The sequence below is a fragment of the Sus scrofa genome, chromosome 13, assembly GCF_054392235.1.
Source record: "Sus scrofa isolate SSC_HxYL_T2T_F1_AM1 chromosome 13, Sscrofa_HxYL_maternal_Yorkshire_Landrace_v2.0, whole genome shotgun sequence".
Taxonomy (NCBI): domain Eukaryota; kingdom Metazoa; phylum Chordata; class Mammalia; order Artiodactyla; family Suidae; genus Sus; species Sus scrofa.
In genome coordinates this window covers 168,809,396-168,836,033 of record NC_139395.1, presented here as the reverse complement: position 1 = coordinate 168,836,033, position 26,638 = coordinate 168,809,396, and the positions used below count along the sequence as shown (strand labels likewise).

At 34.6% G+C, this 26,638-nt stretch overlaps 1 long non-coding RNA gene across 1 annotated transcript in view; it reads right to left on the bottom strand.

The window, feature by feature from the left end:
• The window catches only part of LOC102159520 (uncharacterized), a 150,855-nt gene that overhangs the window by 98,612 nt on the left and 25,605 nt on the right, over window positions 1-26,638 (bottom strand). The window contains exons 2-3 of the long non-coding RNA XR_014824914.1: window positions 1,486-4,654; window positions 16-238 (exon numbers count right to left, since the gene is read on the bottom strand). This is a non-coding gene — a long non-coding RNA (uncharacterized LOC102159520). The remainder of the gene's footprint in view (window positions 1-15; window positions 239-1,485; window positions 4,655-26,638) is intronic.

Below are 26,638 nucleotides of genomic sequence, written 5' to 3'. Positions count from 1 at the left end.
AACACTTCTACCAACCTCAATAGTCAAGAAATAGTAACACCACTTCCTTTGAGGGAAAGAATTATAGAGACTGATGCCAGGCTCCTCCACATAACATTCAGAATACAATGAATATTATATTTTATGTCATTTGTTATACTGTCATAGCACATTCTCTAGAATTTTCATTAAAGAGTAGGTTCAGTAATTTTCAGAAGATTGTTCTGTCATCATCATTTAAGTCCATATTTAAAGAGTCCTTCAAAAATAAAAAATAAAATAAAGGGTCTTTCAGAGTATTATTACAGTTACATATGTTTGATGATCTAATCAACTTAAATTTCTATTTTCCTAAATTATTTTTTCATTAAAGCAAAATTTTTTAGATCATACTTCATGCAAGCCTCTATTTTTACGTCTTTTAAAACATAAGCCCATAGTGTTGACAGTTCATAGGACTAACGAAGCTGACAATAATTAACTAGAAAAATCAGAGGCAACCTAAAAGGATCATCTGCAACCTATATATTATTAACCTTTATTTTTAAAAGCCTAGTTTACACTCCCTACTAAATGATTCTTTTCAAATATAATAGCACAAAGAACACTGTTAGGGAGAGGGGGGAAAACATGAGTGATAAATAATAAGAATAGGAGATAAACTAAGAATAAGAAAACAGGGACAGAATAAGTCACCATTATCTGTAATGTTTTTACATTCCATTTTATCAAATACTCAGTATTTTGTTCTCTACTTATGAGTTTTTGTAAAATTATCATGATTTGGATCTGGTCCATTTGAAACATAAAGTCTAGTTTCTTTAGAATTGTTGAATTCTTTCTGTAATTTCTTCTGTAAATAGAATAAGATGCCAGTGATTTCTGACAATTTGTAATAGGTCTTAGGATAAAAATTAAATGGTAAATTTAAGTCATAAAATTTTCTTCCTGTCCAACATCACTTCTTACTACTTAAGTTATAGGCTGTCTCTCAGATCTTATCTTAGAAAAAGATAATACATTTAATGCGCTTGGAAAAGAAAGCTGATCTTCATCCACCTATCCACCCCAAAACATTGTTGACTTGTGAGCAATTATTGTCAATTAGAATATTTCACTTCCCTTGATAAACTAGTTTAAGCTTTGGTATATATTCTCAACCACAACCTCTTCAGGCTTTTTTCTACAGCTGTAAGAGAGATGCTCTTTTACTTAAGCTACTTTGAGTTGAGTTTCTATTGCTCATAACCCAGTGTCTTGGTTAATACTTCAAGAAAATATTTCCTTTACATAAAATTAATACTTATTTAAATTTTTGATATGGAATTGAAGGGAAGTAAAGAGATTGTTTTGAATTATACATTAAACTCTAGTGTCGTCCTTTCTCTTTTCAAAGAACACATTGGAGATAAGAACACAGTTCGTGTTTATAGAGTTTTTGCTTTATATCATGAGATTCAGCACTCTGAGCCACAACCATAAGTAAAAAGAAAACAGAATCCTTACCTGCATGTGTATGATAATGAAACACAGGAGTTGTGATAGACGGCTGAGACGTGTTTCAAATTGAGAAGCTGAATTAGCATAAATACTTTGCAGCAAACACTAAGATGTTTACTATAAATCTATAAATGTGATCATCTGTTTGTTTTATTTTAAAATAAAAATGACGTCCTAAAAAATCCAAATCAGATTGGGCTAAAAGTGTAAATAGAATAATTATGATAAATATCATTTATAATAGTAATGAACAAAATATACTGCTCTGAATTCAACAAATTAATGTAAGTAAAATTCATGAACATACACACTCAAGAATGACAAAACAAAAAGAATTCTTCAAGTCTCAGGTAATTAATAACATGAACTATGCATTGACTTTGATTTCTAGCTGAAATTCATCCCATTCTTTATTGACAGAGTCAAAAGCATTCTTCATTTTCTTTTTAGAAAGAGTAGAAAAATGCTGCCAGCTCAGGCAATTGAATAGATAAGCTTCCCCAGAAAAAGATTATGGAGAGCTGCCACATTCTTAGAATTGATGCTTCAGAAATCAGTGAGTATAAGTCAATCTGATTTAAAAAAACTTTATGATCATGGGATCTTCCTCTATGACCCAATGGTATTTTCAAACACATAGTAGACATTTTAAGATTAAAAACAGAAAACACAAGCTTTCAATTTTTTAAACATTTTAACCAAACATTTTAAAATGACAAAAGATAATAAAGGCAATATCATCAAAACCAGAAAAGCTTCTGAATATGCAAAAATATACAACCTTCAAAAAATTTAGTAAACTTAATATTTATAATCTCCTTCAGTCTAATATGCTTGTGAGGAAGCTTCACAATAAGTAAGAACATTTTACTCAAATGGAAAACAAAGCCTCAGTGTTTTTTGCATTAACCCTTTTAAAAAATAACAAATTACGTAGCTAAGAGTAACAATATTCCCTGCTCAGAATTCCGGATGCACACAGCAGCAGTTTCACCTTACAATTTGCTTTATGAAATGTTACCCAGGAAAACAAATCTTCTAAAACAAAACACAAGAATCTATATAAAGAAATATAAATGAAGCAATATTTTCTATTATTAAAATATTCAAAAAGTCTCATTAATCTTGGGTATCCCAAAATTAAGCCAGTTGCTCTCAACCCCAATATGATTCTACATATTAGAATATATAGAAAACTTTATAAAATTATAGATTCCCAAGACTTACCATCACCTCCGTTCTGAGATTCTGCCATAAATAAATGTAGTATGGAACCTCGGCATTTGAATTTTTTTTTTAAAGATGCCCAAGTAACGTTAATGTGAAGACAGGATTAAGAAACACTGGTCCAGATTAAGTACTACAAGATTTATTAAGTAAAGGAACCAATAAAAATAGAATAATATTATATCTTTACTAGAATCATTCATTTTCTTTCCAGCTCCTTTGCTTTATAGGTAAGTTACTTCACACAACTCTTATCAGGTGTGACCCTATTTCTTCCTAGAATCCACAATCATGCAGCATCATTTAACATAGTAAGGCAGTAATATCTTTAAGCAGTTCTGCCCCCAATTTTGGTGGCAACCCTCCAGTGTCTTAGACTCTTGATGTGATAATATCATGCAAGCAATTTCTACTTCATAATCACAAAGGAAAAGTATTAAAACTACTGTCCTCTAAAAGCTTGAGAAAATATTCTCTCTCCATAAAGAGACTAGGATTTGGTAACTTCAGATTAAGAAAATAAGGAAAACATAATTTTGAAGGAAAAAGAAGTTTTAAAGGAAAGACAAATATTTTCCCTATTAAATTATTCCATTCTTAGATATAGTAACTATAGTTTATTTGCACACAGTAGTCATTTAATAAATATTAATGAAAGGTAGGAAATAAAGCAACTAAATCTTTCAAAGGAAAACCACCAGAGAGATGAAGATTCTAATCTAAATTGGAAAACACATGCATGGAAATAAAAATGTGAAAAAAATTTCCCATTTTAAAAATATACTACTTTTGTACATGTATATATTAATTTACATAAAACTCATATAGAATTTTAGAAAAGAAAATGATATTAAGAGGAACCATGACCAGCAGGAAATTTCATCATTAAGCTACAATGTTGCCTTGGAACCTTTCTGTTTCTCTCTCTTAGATGGATGTCAAAGCATTTCACTTTATTTTTCAGTCACCAAGTATGATCTCATTGTTTATATTGTCTTGTACATTGAAAGTCACCAGAATACGCCCTGATCAGCTACATCCATCCATCTTACCTTTCCTCTGGAAATCTGGGATAATTTTTTATCTTTTCTGTCAACTGACTATACAGAAGCTGCCCAGTATTATGAAACATGTTCACCCCCTCAGGACTGCAGCCATTTCAAAAATGTTAAGAGATCACACAATGTATTTAGCCGCAAACCTATGAGAGTGACTAAATCTACATAGAGAAATGCATGCATGTGCATATACTACATATAATATAGACTACACAACATTTAATATATATCATTTTTCTTTTAGAAATTAGAGGAACAGTTGAGAGAATTATATAAACTAGACTAATAGTTCCTAGTAATGAAATTAAATACATGGAATTTTAGATGCAACTAGATGGATTTGTGGGATTATTTACTTTCATTTCTCTACATTTCTCTTTTCAAGGAAGTCCTACAAATACAAGTAGAGAGAAAAAGGTAAGATTTAAATTCCAAAAATAAAACTTTAAATCTTCCTATGAGTCTCTGCTAATGCGAAATTATCTCCAATGATACTTTATATGTAAACTCTTTGCAGTACATTTCTTTTATATGAAAATTGTGCCAGCTTTATTAAAAAGCAAACAAGCCCTTCACGTAACACATAAAAGTAGACTTCCCTCTATTTGAGCTTGTTTGAAGATATATTATGTGTGTGTTCAAAGCTTTTATTATCGTGGTCCAGAGAAATGTAAACAGAGCTCACCCAAATCAAATTTATGAAATCTTTAAAGTTTTTCTCATTTGCATCAATATGTGTGAAAAGTTCTCTTACAAGATAAAGTATGAAAGTTCTTTTACAAGATAAAGCTCCATGTACCTTGGCTTTTCATCCTCTTACCTTTGTTGAAGAAATGAAGGATTCACCAACCAATCACTTTTGGCTATTTTTAGATTCTATCTTTGATAACCTGTGAAATTAAAAAAAAAAACTATTTTAAATATTTATCAAATAAGCTAGTGGGAAAATATGTTGGTGAACAAGGGAACCCTGGAATACCACAAAATCAATATTCCTGAGCACTGGTGCTGAGTGTTAACTAGACAACTTGTGGTGATCATTTCAATACATATAAATATTGAATCATTATACTGTACACCTGAAACTAATATTTGATGTTGCAAGACATGTTTCCTTGAAAACTCCATCTTGTCCTTCTTTACTTTATCCCATCTTCTTGTCTTACTTTATCCCATCTTCCTTCTTGGAAAAACAGTCATAGTGCTGGTAAATGACTTAAGCTTAAGAGCAAAGACCTAAAGGCATAAGTGACTTAAGCTTAAGTACTGTTATGTGCCTAGAGGTCAGATAAGAGCTTAACCCTTTACCACCTAAGTGGCTTTTTAAATAGTAAAAGAACTTATATAATAGTAAATCCTGTATCATCCACCCATAGCCACTCCTCCCTTGATCTCACAATAAAAGCAGGGTGGTTTCTTGAGGTAGGGTGCTCTTGGTCCCTGAGACCTTGAGTCCCCCGGCTCCCACCTCTACTTAAGATAAATGTCTCTGTGTCTTGTTTTATGTTAACTCTTTTTCCTTAAGTTCCACAGCACCCGTTCTTCAGCCCGATCCTGCTGAGCTGGCCCCGACAATTTGATATATTAATTATGCCTCAATAAAAATAATAAAATAAAATTAATTAAAATTTAAAAATTCCTGAGTATGAATAGAAGACTAATTAATGGATTATATGGACAAGAGTTCTAATCTGTCATCCACAGATCAAGTTTAAAAAAATAAACCATAGGATATCAGGGAACCTCCTAAACTTAGAATTTTCAGTGTGTTTGTACACATGTGTATAATAAAGTGTCTAAAAGGGTATACTAGATACTAAAATATTTAACAGGGTATAGTCAAGAAAAATTTCCATAGTTTCCAAAGTATTCTCAAAAAGGACATTGGCTCCCCAAATCAAATATTGTTACTTTTTTCCTTTATAATCATACATAATCTGTTTCAAACTTTGTTTATAATGTAATCACAGTTAAAACTTTTTAAGCTATGTTTGTTTAATTTTTCTCTAATTTACATACAACAAAGTTTATACTGTTTTGGTGTGCAGTTTTATGAGTTTTTTTAAATATATATAATTTTTAGCAACAATTGACTCAAAGCAATTTTCTCACTCTCAAAAATGCTTTTATTCTGTCCCTTTGTATTCAAATCTTTCTCCCGTGCCTAATTCCTGACAAAAACTGATCTGTTCTTTTTTCCTACAGTATGGCCTTTTCCAGAATATTACAAAAATTATATAATATGTAATCTTTGATGACTGGCTTACTTCACTTAGCTTTACGTATTTGAGATTCAATAGTTTGTTCCTTTTAAATTGATGAATAGTATTCTATTGCATGGAGGTACTATACGTTGTTTATTCACTCATTCATTAAAGACTATGTCAGTTCTTCCCAGGTTTTGATAAATTATGGATAATGCTGCCATAAGTATTCATATACTGATTTTTATTGTATGTATGTCTTCATTTCTCTGGATAAATACTCAGAAGTGAGATTTCGAGGTCATAGTATAAGCATAGGTTTAATTTTGTAAAAAATTGCCAAACTGTTTTCCAAAGTATATACAAATTTTTTTCCAGTCACACCAGCAATGTGGTAGAGTCTGAGTTTCTCCGCCTGCTTAGCACTTGATAGTCTCGTTTTATATTTTAGCTATTATGATAGGTATGTATTAGTATCTCACTGTAGTTCCTATCGGCATTTCCTTAATGACTAATTTTCTTGAGTGTCTTTCATGGGCTCACTTGTCTTTTCCTTGGTGAAATTTCTCTCGTAATCTTTTGTCCTTTTATAATGAATTGTTTGTTTTCTTATTATTGACTTTTAAATGCTCTTTATATAATTTGCATACAAATCCTTTATTAGATATGTGATGTACAAATACTTCTCTAGTCTTCTCAATCTCTTGACACTGTCTTTTGCAAAGTAAAAGTTTAAAATTTTAGTAAAGATCATTTATCCTCATTTTTCTTTATATATTTGGATATCTGAAGATACTTGCCCAACCTCAAAATTTTCTATTTTTTTCCAAAGAGTTTTATACTTTTACATTTCATATTTAGGCAAAAATTTAAGTATATTTGCATATATAGCATGATATATATATTTAGATATACATTTTTGTATATGGATTTCCAAATGCACTGGCACCCTTTCTTGTCAACACCACGCTTTCTTTTTGAATTGTTCTTGCATCTTTTTCAAAACTCACTCATCCTCATTTGTATGGGTCTAGTTTTTACTCCATTCTGTTCCATTCACTTGTGTCTATGCTTTTATCAATACCACACTGAGCACTATAATGGTAGGAAAATCTTAAAATCAGATAATACAGATTCCCGAACTTTGCTAATTTCTCAGAATTTGTTTGGCATTTCTAGTTTCTTTGCCTGGCCAAATAAATGTTATGTTATTTTTCAATATCTTCAAAACATCGCACTGGCATTTTGGGTGGGATTGTTTTAACCTATAGGTCAATTTGGGAAAAATTACATCACATCTGTGTCTTTCAATCCATAAACATTGTTTATTATCCTAGTTATTTGGTTTTCTTTAATGTCTTTAACAAGTATTTGTAGTTTTCAGCATACAGATGTTACACACATTTTTGTTAGATTTACTCCCATGGTTTTTATTTTTTGGAACTAATGTAAATGAAACTTTTTTACATTTTGGTTTGCAGTTGTTCTTTGCTGGTATATAGAGACACAAATGATTTTTAATATCATATACTGCAAAACTGATAAACACACTAATAATTTCTAGTAAATTTTATGTAGATTCCTTGGGATTTTCAGTAGAGAGGGGAATATTGAGTTTTCCAAGTATACTTGTGGATTTGTCGCTTTCTCTTTCAACCCTATCATATTTTGTTTCATATATTTTGAAGTTCTGTTATTAAGTGAATACACAGTTTTATTATATCTTCTTGGTATACTGACAAGTTTTTAATTATGCAACATTCTTCTTTATCTCTACTAATTCCTTGTTCTAAAGTCTGCTTTTTCTAATCAATATAACCTATTCAGGGTTTTTTTGGTTAGTATTTGTACGCTATATATTTTTCAAAAATTATTTATCCTATCTATCATTGTTTATGAACTGGATTTCCTATAGAGAGCACAAAACAAAGTGAATGTTTTTTGTTTGTTGTTTTATTTTGTATCCAATACAGCAATCTCTGTCTTAGAGTTGATGTGTTCAGAATAACTTATTTAATGTAATTATTGACCTGGTTGGATTAATGTATACCATTTTATTATTTTTTTTAATTTATCTTCTTGTTCTTAAGCTTTCTGTTGTACTTCTCTGGCCTTCTTTTGTATTAAAACTTTTAGTATTCAGTGCTAGGCAACTCCTTACTTGACTCCCAGTCATCACTGTCTCCTGGTATTGATTCCTAAAAGACCCACAAGATTCAGCACCCTAATACCCAGAACCCATGGATATGATGAGTTATCACTCTAATAATTATGGTATATGGCACAGTTGATCTTAAAACAGGGAAATTGCCTGGTTGTGCTTAATCTAATCACAACGACCCCTTTAAAAGCAGAGAGATTTTTCCAGCTGGTATCAGATGAAGAAATCAAGATTTGAAACACACAGAGATAATATAAATAAAATAAAAAATACATTGTGTTATGAAACAATATATAGCAACAGATCTAATATTTTACCACAAAAGATTTTTACCCTCAAACAGTATTTCGACTGTTAAGCTAAACTGTTAACCCAAATGCTGCTTTTACTTTGAGTTAGTTTTAATGTCACACATAATAACAAAACATAAAATGAAAATAGTTTACTTGATCTCAGTATACCTTTTCCTTAGTAAAAGAAAATTTAATTTTTTTCACTATTATTCTTCCTCTTATAAAAATTTTAAATGCAATAAATTAAATGCATGTACAAATTAAAACACAAGGGAGATGTGATATGCCCATGCAGGCTAGACGACAGAAGTAGAACATGAGAAGGAATGTATTCCCATATTAAGGGGCTGAGAAAAGCTCCCACCTGACAACCAGCAAAGAAATGGTCTCCTTAGAATAATAATCACAAGGAAGTGAATTTGATCAACAACCTAAATGAGTTTGAAAGTAGACACTCTCATATAGCCTACTGATAAGGGCCTAACCCAGAATATATCTTGATTTAGGCCTTCCGAGATTCTTCTGAATTCTCCCACTATTGCCTTCTCAGCTTCCATGTTTTGATGAAGCAAGCTGCCATGGTACAGAAGTCTATGTGGCAAGGAACTGAGATTCAACCTCTGGTTAGCATCCAGTGAGTTACTGAAACCTTCAGACTAACAGCCTATGAACAACTGTATGCTGCCAACAATTATATAAACTAAGAAAAAGATCCTTCCCCAGCTGAGCCTTCGCAATAAACTCCAGTCCTGCCACCTTCATTTCAAACGTGTAGGAGACACAACTACCACTGGCTATGTTATGACCCACAGAAACTGTGAGATAATAAAGGTGTATTGTCTTAAGCCATAATGTTTTGGGGCAACTTGTTACAAGGCAGTAAGTATATGATACATATATTCCATTTCATTCTTATCAGGTTTTTTTTTACTATAATACATATATATAGTAACACACATTAATTCATTATACTCTACTGATAATTCACATTTTAATATTTCAAGTAGAAGATAAAAACCTTATAATCATATAGTTCCCTTTAACCTCCCTCCCTTCTTGCTGAAGTTTCTTAAGTTGTGGTAGCAGAATAACGCTCCACCCACATGAACAATGTCCATGCCCTAATTCCTGCAACTCATGAATATGTTACCTTACATGGCAAAAATAACGTTGCAGTTGTGATTAAGGTTAAGGACCTTCACTTAGTATGATAATCCCCTGGTCCATCCATGTTGAAGTGAATGGCATTTTTTCATTTTTTTTTTATGGCTGAGTAATATACCATTGTGTATATGTGTCACATCTTATTTAGCCATCCCTCTTGTCAATGGACATTTAGGTTGTTTCCATGTCTTGGATATTATAAATAGTGCTGCAGTAAACATTGAGGTACATGTATCTTTCTGAATTATGATTTTATCCAGATAGATGCCCAGGATTGGGATTGCTGGATTATATGGTAGTTCTATTTTTAGTTTTTTTGAGAAAACTCCATACTGTTTTCCATAGAGGTTGTACCAATTTACATTCTCACCAACAGTGTAAGAGGATTCCCTTTTCTCCACACCTTCTCCAGCATTTATTGTTTCTAAACTTTTTGATGATGGCCATTCTGGTTAGTGTAAGGTAGTATCTCAGAGTAATTTTGATTTGTATTTCTTTAATAATTAGCAATGAGGTTAGTCTGACAGTGAAAGACAAACATCATATGGTATAACTTATATGTGGAAACTAAAAAAAGGATATAAACTTATTTGCAGAACAGAAACAGACTCACAGACTTTGAAAACAAACTGATGGCTACCAAAAGGTCAGGGGGATGGATTGGGGGTTTGGGATTGGCATATGCACACTGTGGTATATGGAATGACTGGCCAACAGGGATCTTGATGTATAGCACAGGGAATTCTACCCAATATTCTGTGATGGTCTAAATGGGAAAAGAATCTGAAAAAGAATGAATGTGTGTACATGCATAACTGAATCACTTTGTTGTACAGCAAAATTACCACAACATTATAAGTCAGCTATATTTCAGTACAACTTTTTAAAATAAAAGAAAATATTAAGGACCTTAACCATACCCTGATAGTCTGGATGGTATCAGTCTAATCATATAAACCCGTGCAAGCGTAGAACGTATTCTGGCTGCAGCCAGAGTGACATGATAGAAAAGAGAGAGGGAAGATTTCAGTTGTGAGAGGAACGTGACTCACTGTTGTTGCCTGTGAAGGGGGAGGAAAGAGGCCATGATCCAAGGAAGATATCCTCTAAAAGCTAAGAATAGTGATAAACTGATAGCAAATAGGAATCTCAGCCTTAAAACCACAAGCAAATGAATTCTGCCAATACCCTGAATGAGCAAGGTCCTCTACAGCTTCCAAAAAAGAATAAAACAAAATACTATAGTTTTAGTCCAATGATATTTATATCAGACTTCTGATATATAGAAGATAAAAAAAATTTATATTAAGTTGCCAAACTTGTATTTATGGCAGCAGTAAACAACAGACACATATGAACCAGATTTATAAACATTCCAACACATTATATTTTTGCTTTCAGGAATCATAGAGATATCCCTTATGTTATAGTACTTCACTTTATTTTGCAGATATTGCATTTTTACAGATTGAGGGTTTGTGGCACCCCTGCATTGTCTGACAATAGCTAGCATTTTTTAGCAATAAAATATTTGTTAAATTATGGTATGTACATTTTTTTAGACAGTGCTATTGGACACAATAGACTGTGGTATACTGCAAAAGATAACTTCTATATGCACTGAGAAACCAAAACTTAATGTGACTTGTTTATTGTGATGGTCTGGAATTGAAACCTGCCATATCTCTGAGGTATGCCTGTATATAATGTAAGAAATTTAAGAGGATAAAAGTAGGATATTATATTTACTCATACATTTATTAGTTCTATTGCTCTTCCTCTGTTCTTAAATTTTTATGATTTCCTCCATAATCATTTTTCTTTAGCCAAAGGTTATTCTTTAATATTTATTTTAGAGGAGGACTTTTGGCAATGAATTCCCTCAGCTTTCCTTCATCTAAGACTGACTTCATTTCACTTTCATTCTCAAAGGAAGTTTTTGCTGGTTATAGAATTCTAGGTTGACAGTTAACTTCATTAATCACATTAAAAAATATTATTCTACTCACTTCTTGCCTCTGTGCCTTCTAATATTTCTCTTTATCATTAGTTTCATCAGTTTGATTATGATGTATATAGATATTTTCTTTGAGTTTATCTTGTTTGAGTTTCACTGAGATTCTTGATTCTGTAAATTCATGTTCACTATTCTGGGATGCTTTAAATCATTATTTTGTCCAAAAAATTGCATCAGTTTCTTTCCCTCTCCTCAGTTTTCAATGATATGAATGTTAAACCTTTTGATATCATTCTAACACTCACTGCATTTCTATATTGGTTTTTCTTCTGCCATACAATTTTAATAATTTATAGTAAATTATGTTCAAATTCATAATTCCTCTCTCACCTACACTAAGCACATCCAGTGAGATGTAGCCTTCTTATGTTGTTCACACTTCTTATAACTGGATCATCCTCAGGACAATGCAATGAGTAAAGGGAATCATCCTCTGGACAATGCAATGAGTAAAAAGAGAGTGAAAATAATTGGGATCCACTCTACATACTTCAGATCATATGCATCTATTTCCAAATTCCTCTGGTCAGAGCGAAGTATTTTCTCCTAGTGTTTTGAACAATGAAGCTGCTGCAGCCACTACTACTGTCAACACAGGAGTTGTAACTTGATGAATATTATTTGCCTCACATCAGAGCCAAGAAAAAAAGTATGGATATTTGCACATGTATACACACACACATGCACACACACACACACACACACACACAAACATACACACACACCTTCCATCCCACAGAGGCCCTACTTCCTGGTTCTCTAGCCTGAAAAACAGGTTTTTCCTGGAATGTTTCCTATTCATGCCCACTGTGAAATTCCGTGATTCAGACTGCCTAGAATCTAAGCCAAGAGATAAGGGAAAAAACAAAAAACAAAAAACAAACAAACAAAAAAAAAACAGGAAATTTTCTACTCTTATTAGTCATTTGGGGGTTTGATTTTTCTCCTGATTCTGCCTGCTATTATCTACTTTTCAGAGTCATTAAATAGTTGCTTTATAAATTCTGTCCTAGGATTGAAAGAAATGAGGTAGAGTCAGTTTACTCCTCCTTAGCTGAACCTGGAAATTGCCATTTTAAAATGGCATTATCTCTTAAAAACAAATGGTCCATCTTTGTTTTCTAACCCTGTTTAGGAAAAGCTGGGTTAACAAAATTAAACAACCCATTACTACAGAACAGTTTAGGTCCTTTAATACATTAATCTGCATTCTGAATTCCCTAAAGGGCAAGGTAGTATGTTGCATTTCCAAATATATTTAGCTTCTGAAAGTTTTTTTTTCCACCTAAATGATATTCTTCAGAAAAGAATTTGGGAAGTATTCTAACCACTAAAACTAACTCATTACATCTTACATCATGTTATGCACTCCAAATTCTCTTCCTTCTATACTCATTAAGTGCTATTCTTGGACCTCTGCAGGGTGTGCCTTTTGTAGATTTAAAGTGCTATTCCAGACTTTTGCTAAAATGACTCTGCTCTTAAGAACATTAAACATATGCTGTCATCTAACATTGCCAAGTATTCTGAGGAGAGAGTCAAGAAAGAACGTGTAGAAAGGCTTAATTTTAAACATAGCCGTATGAATGTTATAGCTAACTCATATGGAGATATATACATGTACTAAGCTTTATAGTTAGCCCTGAAATTGAAGGGGAAAAGACTGGAGTATAATGGCATTGTTTATAAGTCCTTGAGTCAAACAGTAAGGAAAAAATTTGGTGGCTGATGAATTCCAAGGTAATAACATGAGAAAATAATTGACCCTAAGGATAAACTACTAATAATCATAACTATCATATACAAGAACTTGTATAACAAACATTATGTCCTGTGTTTATAGTGGAAATCTGGGGTTGTTTCAAGAGAATTCTTTTCCTGAGAATCCCTGAGACTTCTGTGATTCCAAGGATGGGAAAAATATACCAAGATAAGGCAATTATTAAATTCAATATGCCTAGACCTCAAATTATTTTAGAGGTATCCATGTGACTGGAGATAGCTCAATAATATTGAATCTCAGGATTTCTTCTGGGAATGCTTGAACAAAAGTTCTCTCTATGCCCTGGACTATATATTATACAAATGTGAAGCAGTGGAACAAATATAGCTATTTTTTTTCCATAAGTAAATAAAGTCAACACACAAAGGAAACCAGAATTTAGGGGGGAAAAAAATCACAGGGAAACATAGACAATCCATGATCAAACTTTATATTACCTTTAGATTTTTCTTCAATAAAGCAAAGTACACTCATTATGTATTAACACATGACAAATAATCCTAAAATTTATTGGCTCAAAAAAACCAATAATGTTTATTATATCTTATGTTTCTACAGGTCAGAAATTCAGAGCACTGTGGGATGGCTTAACTCTAATTCATAATTAGAGATCCTCAAGTGAAATACTTGAAGGCTGTGGGCTGGAGTCATCCGAAGCTCATTCACCAACGCATTTGAAAACTCATGCTGGCTGTCAGCTGGAGAACTAGCTGGGGCTGCTGGCTACAACACCTACAATATGGTCTCCTCATGTGGGATGGGCTTCCTCCCACTGTGGTAGCGAGGTTACAAAGGAAAGGAAGACACATATAGGAGAGACAGACAAACACACACTCACCACAAAAGCTATGCTGCCTTTTATGATTTAACTTCAAAATTCAGGCAAGACTGCCTTTGTTTCATTCTATTGTTTATGTCTCTTACATATGTGTACCCCCTTTCAGGGAGGAGAAACAAAAACCTACACCTCACTACAGAAGTGTGTTAATATCACATTTTAAAAACAACACCTGATCAATTCATCTATGGTACATATAAACAATGCAATAGTACTCAGCCATAAAAATGAATGAAGTAATGGCTTTTGCAGCAAGATGGATACAACTAAAGAGTCTCATATTAAGTGAAGTCAGAAAAAGAAAGCCAAATACCACTTATATGTGGACCCTAAAAAATGGCACAAATGAACCTATCTACAAAACAGAAACAGACGCAAAGAGAACGGCCTTACCGTTGTCAACAGTGGGTGGGGAGGGCATGAGATTGATGGGGAGTTTGGGTAGGTAGATGCAAACTATTACATTTTAGAATGAATAAGCAATAAAGTCCTACTGTACAGCACAGGGAACTATATCCAGTCTCTTGGGAAAGAACATGATGGAAGATAGTATGAGAAAAATAATGTATAATTATGTATGATTGGATCACTTTTCTATGCAGCAGAAATTGACACAACACTGTAAATCAACTATACTTTAACAAAAAATATTTTAAAACAGCACTTGATGTAGTGTGTGTACTGATGGTGCAAACTTTGGAAAAACTAACCTAGCACGCAAAGCAATGAATTAACATTTATTGTGTAAGCCAATTTGAGTTAAATTATTTGTTTCTTTCAAAGCACCTGACTCATCACACTTACGTATTTCATTTCATGCGAACATCTATAGAAAGGAAGTAATTTTAGCAGCTTTATCGGTCATGATTCTTCATAGAGGCAGAACCAGATAGATAGATAGATAGACAGACAGACAGACAGACAGACAGATTTTAAGAAGTTGGTTCACGATTATGGGGGTGGCAAGGCCCAAAATGGTAGGTATTTTAACAGGCTGGAAACTCAGGCAAGAATGGGAAACTTGGAAAATGGGAAACTCAGCCAAGGGCCTCATTCAATCAATGAGTTGAAGGTCTTAGCACAAAAAGCAGAGATTCCTGTTCCACCAGAGGCCCTTGGCCTCTATCAAAGGTAATCTGCTTTCCTTAAAGTTAACTGATTGGATATGTTAATCATATCTACAAAGTGTCTTCAAAGATGCATTCAGACTAGTGCTTGACCAAACTGAGTACCATAGCCTAGCCAAGTTAACACATAAAACTCAACCTTTACGGTTGCCCCTTGTCAACTTGGCACCAAGACACATCTCCTTAAACCATGCTTAATCTCCAAATCCAGACAATAGCAAAGTCACTCTTCCTCTTCACATGATGCAATTATCCTATGTATAACGGAGAAAGCACTAACCCTTTCCCCAAAGGGGAAGCAAAGTCCTTGGGTGATATTCAATTTTCTCTTTCAATATTGAAGTTGATATTCTATAACTTCAATACTATGATGTAAAGTTAACACTTAAAGATATTGTTACATTAACTATAATGTAAAGTTACTACATCTAATAGGCTAAGAGGATAAGAGAAAGAAGAAAACAAATATATTTGCCTAGTAGCATACACACAAAGATACTCATAACAAAATAAGAAAGAAATACGCATCACAATTAAAATCCTCATTTCTGCAACCAGCCTTGTGGTCATAAGTGTTATTTATAACTACTTTATTCTACTATCTATTTCATAATCCCTTTGCTCTTATCACACACATACCTCAGCTGGGTGTGATTCCTTGCCTGGTAGAGTAACACAAACCTTCATTCCTGAAGTGTCTGGCCATTAGTAGTTCTACCTGAATTGGGTTGGTTTGGTTTTCTGTTAACTATAGGCAGGGTAGTACTAAGAAAAGTCCTGGGGGATCTTCTGTATTCCAAATATGCTCTTTCTTTCTACACTACAGTAGCAGCAGTGTGATTTGCAATTTTCCTAGCCAGAATGTTAAAACTTTTCTCTGTCTGTTGATTCAGAGGCATGAGTAACCTGAAGTAAACAAATGGTAGCCTCAATCTCCAGTTCAATGGGCTCATCATTTTATCTCCCAGAAGAAGCACTCCTCTATTTGGAACTAACACCTCTAAGCCAGCAGAGCATAGGGGTGTGAGGACAGAAAGCAAAACTTTTGCTGGTGGGTCACCAGGGCTGAGTGGCAACTCTCCCATGTCTACCCCATTATTCCTGGACCTGTGTCCTTGGCTATGAGAAAAAAAAATAATACTACATATTGAATAATGATTTTGAGCATGTGTGGCACCCATTTTTGAAAATATTCTAAGACTGGAAATCAGATTGCTTAAGAAACCTGTCCAGGGTTACTCAACTAATAAAGAGGATTTGAAGTCAAGCTGCCTGACATCTAGATATGTTCCATAATAATTTAGTGTGCTTTACTGAGTCTGTAAAAGGCTTTCAGCATTGTGGCTACATCCAGATTTGACTCTGCTTACTCAGTGGACTGCGTGACAGTTTGGGAAATTCTCAATTTACCTCTTTATATCCACTCTCCATCCTTCTCAACCTAACTCCACACTCTGTATTCTGGTCACTGACATTATGAACTATATCAAACAGCCTTTCGGTTGTGTACAGCCAGAAGGAGAGGTAAAGGTGAGAGAAAAGATAAGCTTGGGTATTTTTTCTTCAGTTGTTTTATTGATAATTTGCAATGTGTGAGTAGATATTTTTCTTTGACATTTCCTGGGCTATACTTCTGTGTTAGAGCTCCTATTAAGTTCTGGTAACTCTTTCCTTTATCAAACTACTGAGGCAACTCTGAGTCCATTATATGGCACCATTCACTGGGGGTCTAGCCAGACACATTGGACATCTTCTGTCACTGATGGGACAATTATTTTTCATCAGAGGAATAGATACATTAGAGATGCTTTCACTGCCTTTAATGATTTTGCCAGCAAGACCCTCTGTGTATTTATACAATGCCTTCCTCCTCCTTCACTATGACATCCCATATAATATCATCTCTGACAGACCAGCTTATTTTACAGTGAAAGAATTGTAAAACTGTACCACATTACCCTGTGCCTTATCACTAAGCAACTGACTTGAAAAAATAACGGAATGGCCATTTGTAGTCTCATTTGATAAACATCTGAGACACTTCCTGTGAGGTTCCTGAGATTTATTGTCCTTTAGGATGCAGAATAAGTTGTTAATCAGTAGCCAAAGAGGATGCTGCCACAACAATAGTCAAAATTAATATAACCTGTGACTAAAAGATGGAGAAGGGATGGCCCTTTCTTATCATTACATCAAACAACTCGCTTAAGAAATTTATGCACTGGTACTTGCAACATGCACTTGGTGACTTTGGTGCTTACTGTGCTTAGGAGAAGCCTATTCCCCTGAAGAACAGAGTTATGATCTCAAATGGAACTGAGACTGGGAGAGAAGGATCTCATCCTGCTGAGTGAGTGACTGATCTCAAGTAGCAAGTAAAAATTGGTTTGCTGCCTCACAATGAAGACAAGATGACTATGGCTGGAACTTAGGGACTCACTAGGTCCCTCTTAGTCATCCCTTACCCAACAGCACTAGAGCATAGAAAACAATCTAGTAAAGATAGAACTAGTAAGAATTCATATTCTGGGATTTGTGTCACCGAGAGTGGTAAAAACCTCGGTCAAGGTGCTAATAGATAGTAAGGGATTTGTGCTACTTTGTAGGAAGTATACTAGTGATGGTTCATGATTTGTATTTCTGGGGGAAACTGAATGAACATCATCTAGCTCTGTATAGGGTCATATGATTTTCATTCAAAGCATCAAGAATGGATGCCGAGGGACAAAAAAGGTAGTCTATGCTGGAAATTTTGCCCTGTCAGATTCAGACTCTATCCTTCCTCATCTTTCTCTTTGCTCTGGGAATTCCCTTTGTTTGTGGCTTCTAGTTGGATTTAGTTGATGGAAAGCACTTGAAGAAGACAAGAGGGTTGTTTCTATGTCTTGGCTATCGTAAATAGTGCTGCAATGAACATGCGGGTACATGTGTCTTTTTTAAGGAAAGTTTTGTTTGGATATATGACCAAGATTGGGATTGCTGGGTCATATGGTAGTTCTATGTACAGATTTCTATGGTACCTCCATACTGTTCTCCATAGTGGCTGTACCAGCTTACATTCCCAACAGCAGTGCAGGAGTGTTCCCTTTTCTCCACACCCCCTTCAGCATTTGTTATTTGTGGACTTATTAATGATGGCCATTCTGACTGGTGTAAGGTGGTATCTCATGAAGTTTTGATTTGCATTTCTCTAATAATCAGGGATGTTGAGCATTTTTTCATGTGCTTGTTGGCTAGCTGTATATCTTCCTTGGAGAAATGCCTATTCAGGTCTCTTGCCCATTTTTCAATTGGATTGTGGCTTTTTTTGCTGTTGAGTTGTATAAGTTGCTTGTATATATGATTGGATTAGGAAGATGTTGTATATATATACAATGGAATACTACTCAGCCATAAAAAAGAACAAAATAATGCCATTTGCAGCAACATGAATGGAACTAGAGACTCTCATACTGAGTGAAGTCAGAAAGAGAAAGACAAATACCATATGATATCACTTATTATCTGGAATCTAATATATGGTATAAATGAACCTTTCCACAACAAAAGCAAATCATGGACTTGGAGAAAAGACTTGTGGTTTCCAAGGGGGAGGGAGTGGAATGGATTGGGAGCTTGGGGTTAATGGATGCAAACTATTGCCTTTGGAATGGATTAGCAATGAGATCCTGCTGTGTAGCACAGGGAACTATGCCTAGTCATTTATGATGGAGCATGATAATGTGAGAAAAAAGAATGTATACATGTATGTGTAACTGGGTCACCATGCTGCACAGTAGGAAAAAAATTGTGTTGGGGAAATAACAATTTAAAAAAATAAAAATAAATAAAAAAAAAAAAAAAAGAAGAAGCTAGCAGGAAGAGAGACATCAGCAGAGACTAGTTCCTCTTCCCTAGGCCATGGCTTTTGTCAGGCTGCCCCCTCCCTGGATTCTGATAACCACTTGTCCTTCAGGCCCAAGGAAGCTATTACCTTCCTGTTGTTGCTGGACCCCTGCGTGCTTCCCCACCCTCATTAGCTTCCCTTAATAGTGCACAAATGTAAATGGTACCTTCCTAAAACTCTCTTCAATCACCCTTATGAGGATGCCAAGCTGTTTCTAACGGGAGCAACACTCTAAAAAGTGACCTGCTATATGCAAAGAAAGCTTATCCCCATTTTTAAACTACTAACCTATTATTTCCTATACCCACACCTAAAGGTGCTATAGTTATATGAACATGGTTAGATGATTTCTACCCCAACATTCTGAAGTCTGGGTAGCTCTACAAGTGGTGAAAATTAGATATAGGAAGTACTGTAATTCACAGATAAAAGGGCCCTTAATCCCACTTAAATTAGCCATGATTTCAAAGACCAGCAAGCAAAGTCAAAAGAATTGCAATAGGAATTTCTATTGTGGCTCATAGGTAATGAACCCAACTAGTATCCATGAGGATTTGGGTTCAATCTCTGGCCCCATTCAGTGGGTTAAGGATCCAGCATTGCTGTGAGCTGTGGTGTAAGCTGGCAGTTGCAGCTCTGATTCAACCTCTAGCCCGGGGATTTCCATTTGCCACGGTGTGGCCCTAAAAAGCAAAAAAAAAAAAAAAAAAAAAAAAAAAAAAAAAAAAAAAAAGAAAGAAAGAAGAAAAGAATTGCATTTAAAAAATGAAAGAAATTCAAGTGATTTTCAAGTTAGCTGAAAGTGGACCTTAGGTCATCTTGTTTATAAATGAGAAGGATAACAAGTTTGAATGTATAATATGAAAACAACTATATGTTCAAAATTTGCAAATTTTAATCTAAAATAAAGCAAGGCATTTCTAAAATAAGCAAGTTAAATCAATCACACAACTAGAGCAAGCTGAAAAACTGCTAATAGTTTAAAGCTAATAAAAAAAAATCTTTTGAGATAACAAATTCCAGAGCTGCAGCTTAATGTTCTAAGAAACACCCATGTCGAACATGCATGCTGTGATGCAATGTACCATGTGGGACCTCCCAGGCTCCTGCCTACTCTGCAACTGCCAGCAGAGTGCTCTCAGCACAGAGGATGCAGATGGAACTAAATCAAAGGGTCTCTCTAAAAACATGCTAAATGTTTTAAATAATACATCTTCCTGAACACAGGAGTGCCTTGATCTTATTGAGAGCTAAGCTTTGCCTCATCTCCCACCTCAAAGCTAAAGCAGGGAAAATCTAAGGATTCTCACTAACTGCCTCAAATCATAGGTCTTTGTGTATCCAACTCTACAGAAGATATGATTTGAACACTAATGTTCTGCTGAAGAATTTCTGAGACAAATTAAAGAATGAACACATAGGATAAATACTCTTCTTTCAGATAATCAAATGGAAAACAGAAGGCATATTTTTTATTACTTTTTAAATTTGTTTTTCTTTTTTTAGGGCCACACCCACAGCATATGAAGGTTCCCAGTCTAGGGGTTGAATCACAGCCGGCCTATACCACAGCCACACAGGATCCAAGCCACGCCTGTGACCTACACCATAGCTCATGGCAACGCCGGATCCTTAACCCACTGAGCTAAGCCAGGGATCAATCCCACAACCTCATGGTTCCTAGTCTGATTCATTTCTGCTGTGCCACAATGGGAACTCCCAGAAGGCACATTTTGATCTTATTTTTTAAAAATCAAATATTTACTGTCTAGCAGAAGCTAAACCTTATTGACAGCTTTATCTATTAAGATATGGTAAAATGAGAATTCCTCTACATGAGCTCATTTAAAAAAGAGTCAAGGGAAAACCACACATAGAATCAGTATATTCACATATGATGGTATAAATTTGAACTTTTTTACTCCCTGGCAGCACCCGTGGCATGCGGAAGTTCCTGGGCCAGGGATCAAACCTGCACCACAGCAGTGACAATGTCAGCTCCTTAACCTGCTAGGCCACCAGGGAACCTCTATGCCATGTTGAATTCTTAAGCATTATAAGTAATACTTTACCAAAGTGAAGGTGTGGGATTTACATCTGCTAATTTTCACTTTTCTTGTTTATAGCAGAGTATTAATACACAGTATGGAAGACAATTCATAGCAGAATTCTGGTCTAGTCTCAGGCCCTCTTCCTCTCTACCTTATGCAACTTTTTCTTTTTCTTTTTCTTTTTTTTTTTTTTTTTTTTTTTTTTTAATTAGGGCCACATCTGCAGCATATGGAAGTTCCCAGGCTAAGGGTTGACTTGGAGCTGAAGCTGCTCTCCTATGCCACAGCCATAGCAACATCGGATCCAAGCCGTATTTGTGACCTACACCACAGCTCACAGTAACACCATATCCTTAACCCACTGAATGAAGCCAGGGATCAAACCCGCAACTTTATGGATACCAGTCAAGTTCATTACCGCTGAGCCATGACAGGAACTCCATCTGCAACTTTATTTCCTTAGCAAATATATCTAAAGGAAAGGCAGGCTTTAATGAGGGAAAGTTTGACACAAAGGACAAGGATGGAGGCTACAGGATGAGAGTTCATTAGTTCTATCCCTTTCATCTGATGATGGAATGAGAGTTGGTCTTTTCAATACTATGCTGTATTTGTAGAAATAAGATGTCTGAGTACCAGGGAACTCATATTTAGTCATATCATGCTATTACATGTGGATTTTCTCATTAAGTTTTTTTCTTTTTTAATAAAAAAAGGAAAACCTCGGCATTCCTGTTGTGGCTTAGTGGTTAACAAATCTGACTAGGAACCATGAGGTTGAGGATTTGATCCCTGGCCTCGCTCAGTGGGTCAAAGATCCGGTATTGTTGTGAGCTGTGGTGTAGGCGGGTGGCTACAGCTCCGATTAGACCCCTAGCCTGGGAATCTCCATATGCTGCGGGTGCAGCCCTAGAAGAGACAAAAAAAAAAAAGTAAAACGTCATAAAATGCTTAAGGGAATTTTCTGGAATATATTTCTGTTACTGAACAAAAATAAAAGAAGGAAAGATTCCAACTTCAGCCACATACCTGTTTATGGAAATAAAGTTTCTAGGATTAAGATGTCCTGATTGATTCATTTTGGTAATTTTTATCAAATGGAATCTTTTAGCCATTATATTTGTATGTATTTTTTTTATATTCAGCCATGTATTCATGTGAAAATTTGATGAATTTTTCTACTAATATTTTTCTTGTTTGTACAGCCTGGGATGTAACATGATTGAAGTCACTGAAATTAGACACATCTATAGGGGGTCGATAATATATATTGCTTGTGAGTAGTAGAGAATTTATTAGTGTTACTCTTTACCTGTTTCCAAAGAGCCCATCAACAAATCAAAAGAGCAGTAAGATGATGGAATTCTTTGAGAAATACCTTAACAAGTTAACCTATTAAGAGAGTAAATAAGTTCTCAGGACTTCATAGCGTACTTTATTTAGTTCCACAGCCATTTCAGAATGGAATATAAGCACCATGTAATAGAGCTGAGACTCGATCACAATGATGTGATTGTGAATAAGCATCAACATCAGCTAAGCACTTCCTAAAGACATCGTTAATGACATTACACACAGTTAGTCTTGCAGTTTCCAAGACTATAATAGAAAATGGAAAGTAATTGAGGAAATGTCTACACAATGCCAAATTTAATAACCTAAAAAATGAATCCTTGGATACTTTGAAATAACCAAAAAGTGGCCAACATAGAGACAGCAAAATTCTGCATGTTTGACTTCCTAAATTTTCAACAAATTAAAAAAGTGGGGAACAACATCACATTAATTTTGGATAAAAATCCATGTTTTATTGGAATATAAGGAAATGACCTTATATTTACACCAAAACTGTCATTGAAAGATGAGAAACGTGAGAGTCAGAGATGTTAAGTTAGTTACATCTTATCTATCTGCCTAGCCAGCCCCCTAAATAATTGGTTATGGTAGGATCACAGGATTAAAACAAACCAATTACTCAGAAGAAAAACTTTTTTTTTTTCCACCATCTGGACTAGTCAGGAAAATCTCCTAGGCATTTTCATCAAGAGGAAATACCAGAAAGCTTAGAGAGGGTAAATGATATGACTAAGGTCACACAGCCAGTAAAAATGAACCTCATGTTCTTCACTGTTGAGAAAAGTATGGATAGACCCTTCAAGAGTTTAACAAGATTACAACATGAAATCTTTGCACTGTGTCAGTGAATAGGTGAAAATTACAAGAAATTAATCAAAGACCATTCTTTTTGAAACTATCTGTAAATTATCTGAGGATAATTACAGGAAACAACAAATAGAACATGTATATTTGATGTGGCCCATTGGCTTAACAAAAACACATTTAATTAATTTATTTATGTATTTATGTATGTATGTATTCATTTTTGGCTTTTTAGGGCTGCACCTATGGCATATGGAAGTTTCCAGGCTAGGAGTCAAATCAGAGCTGTAGTAGCTGCTGGCCAAACCACAGCTCACAGCAATGCCAGATCCTTAACCGACAGAGCGAGGCCAGCTATCAAACCTGTGTCCTCATGGATGCTAGTCAGATTTGTTTCCGCTGAGCCACGACAGGAACTCCCAAAAACACATTTAAATAGTTTGAAGGGAAATTTTATCTTTATCTGCTGAAATCATGTCCATAGACAAATACCAAAGTATAAAAAAAATCTGAGAATTGACATTGTTTTCTTAATTTTTCCCACGGTGTTCATATCTGCACCACACAGGGGTAACATCTTTCAACTAAACAACCAAACTCTTCAACAAATAACCTGGCTTTTGGATTGTTTCAATGGGGCATAGCATAGAATTCTATAAATTCCACATAATTCCTCAAGTGCACTATGAACACCTTCTATGTGCCAAGTTTTGTCTAAGGAAATGTCATATTGGGAAAAACTGTAAGCTATGATGGTACTGCCATATATTTACCCGCTCCAGACCATTTTGAATGAATTTATCAGAATTCTGTGGCAAGAAAATGAAAAAAACAAATCATGGCTGACAGTAGTAAAACATGCCTGAGCTTTGACTGATGAGACTCACAGTCATACACAAGAGAGGCTTTCCTTCAATGTTCACTATGAGAACATTAATCAAAACGTAACACAGAATGGGCAGCTAGACTACTGCTAAAATATAAAGAAAACACAGGTAATTCTTCTACAGATATCGCCAAAAATCATTACTCATCATTTTCTTCCAGAGCAAGCATTACATTTACGTCCACCTCTTGGTGTTTGGCAATTTTCTTTGTAGTTTATATGTATTCTTCCAAAGGCCTGGATTCATATCTGATGGAACAAATCTTGCATGTACTAAGTCCAATGATTTAGATTTCTTGTGATTCTCTTCCTCCTCAACTGCATGCCTTCATTTTTTTATCCAAGACCTTCTAGAGCAGTGCTTATCAAACTTTAGTGCATATCAGAATCCCTAGGAAAGCTCATTAAGACATAGACTTCAGGACTTTACCCAGAAATTCTGATGTATTAGGTTGTGATGAGGATCAAAAATTTGCATTTTCTACAGATGATACTTATGCTGTCAGTCCATCAACCATACCCTGAGTGGTACTGTTGTAGTAGCTTGCCACTAAAAGTGTACTCTGCCAACCTAAAGTGTAATCATCATTTTCAAGTTTGTCAGAAATGCAGAATCTTGGATTCTACTACAGATATACAGAATGCTTTCCTCAAATGATGCCATGAGGTGAAATTACACACCCATGGGGTGAAATCTGTTATTACTAGAGGATACACAGCAAAGACTAAGTCTTCGGGACCTGTGCTCAGTTTGCATGACTCTAAGTTAGGCCTCTGTTGTCAAATACAGTTCTTAGGTCCTTGTGGTAGTTTTCAAAATTAGCTGTAATATTTATAGCCCCTCCTCAGAAAAGGTGGACTCCATTTCCTCACTTCTTGAATTTGAGCTAGACACATGATTGGCTTGAAACCACAGAATGTGTTAGAACTGGCACTGTGAAAATTTCAAACCAAGGCCTCAAAAAGCTTTGCAATCTCTTTTACTATTTTGGAGTCTCCTTCCACTTGTACCATGCAAAGAAGCTAAAATTAAAGCTGCAGAATGATGTGGAACATGTGGCCCACTATTGTCTCAATCAACAGTCAACCTGCAGAAGCAGAGCTACTTGACTGGCAACTGGCTTCAGATACATCAATGAATCCAGCCATGAGCAGGAGAAGAACCATTCAGCTGAGTCCAGCCTATATAGCTAAGCTATAAAATATAAGGTAAATAAAAAGTTGTTTTTGTCAGTAAAACTTGAAATGGTTTTTACCTAAAAAAAAATAAAATAAAATAAAAGATACTTATACATCCTTCTTAGTAATGCCCTTTGAGACATATAAAGACTAATTAAAAGAAAATTATGATAGAGCAAGTTCTGAGAGTTCTCCTATTTTTCAAACTGCTTGGCTCACTGTTTTCCCACTAGACTGTAAATAATCACTGATGAGATCAAAAACCAAATCATAATTCTTCTAACAAATAAAACACACAAGTAGCAACCAAAAGAACCCCACTTCTTTTATAGTTCACATAAAGGAATAAATATTGATCTCTGAATAAGTTCCTAAAAGAAATAGAAGAATTTCAGTATCTCAGGAAATTCAAGTCAGTTGCCCGGAGAGAGCTACAGGAGTGGCTGATATGCAAGTATTCATAGCTTCTATTTCCCTGACTCACTTCAGGGCCAAGAGTTTGTGAGGTCTCACTCATGTATTCAGATGGGTTTGGGAAATTAAGTTCCAGGGCTGGACATGTTTCTCCTATAAGATATTACTAAGTTCAAAAGATATCAATTTTTCTCAAATTCCCTGTATTATCAAAATTACTCCTAACATTTTAATGAATCTTTTAATTACAAAGCTAATATTAAGTTAATTTAGTAATATAAACACGAAGAAATAAAAAAATTTAAACAATGTTAATGATGGAAAATTAACCTGAGAAAATTATACAAATAATCCAAAGCTACTAAATTAAGTCAATGTAAAACTTGCCTGAGACTACAAACTAATGTTTAAAATAAGATCTGAAAATAGGCCTTATTTTATGATAAATGAACATATGAGAAATGATATAAATTATTAAATTTCCATAACATGTTAAAATATTATAAAGCTATACTTATACAATAATGTAGCATTGATACTTGAGTAACAAATAGAACAATGAAAAAATATAATTCGGAACACTCAATTGAGTGTATGTTAGATGAAGTTAATATTTTACAGATGTGACTAAAAGACAACTTAGTCATTAAGCAGTATTTGGACAACTGGTAGTCATCTAAAAAAATTTAAGTTATTCTCTATCATATCTTA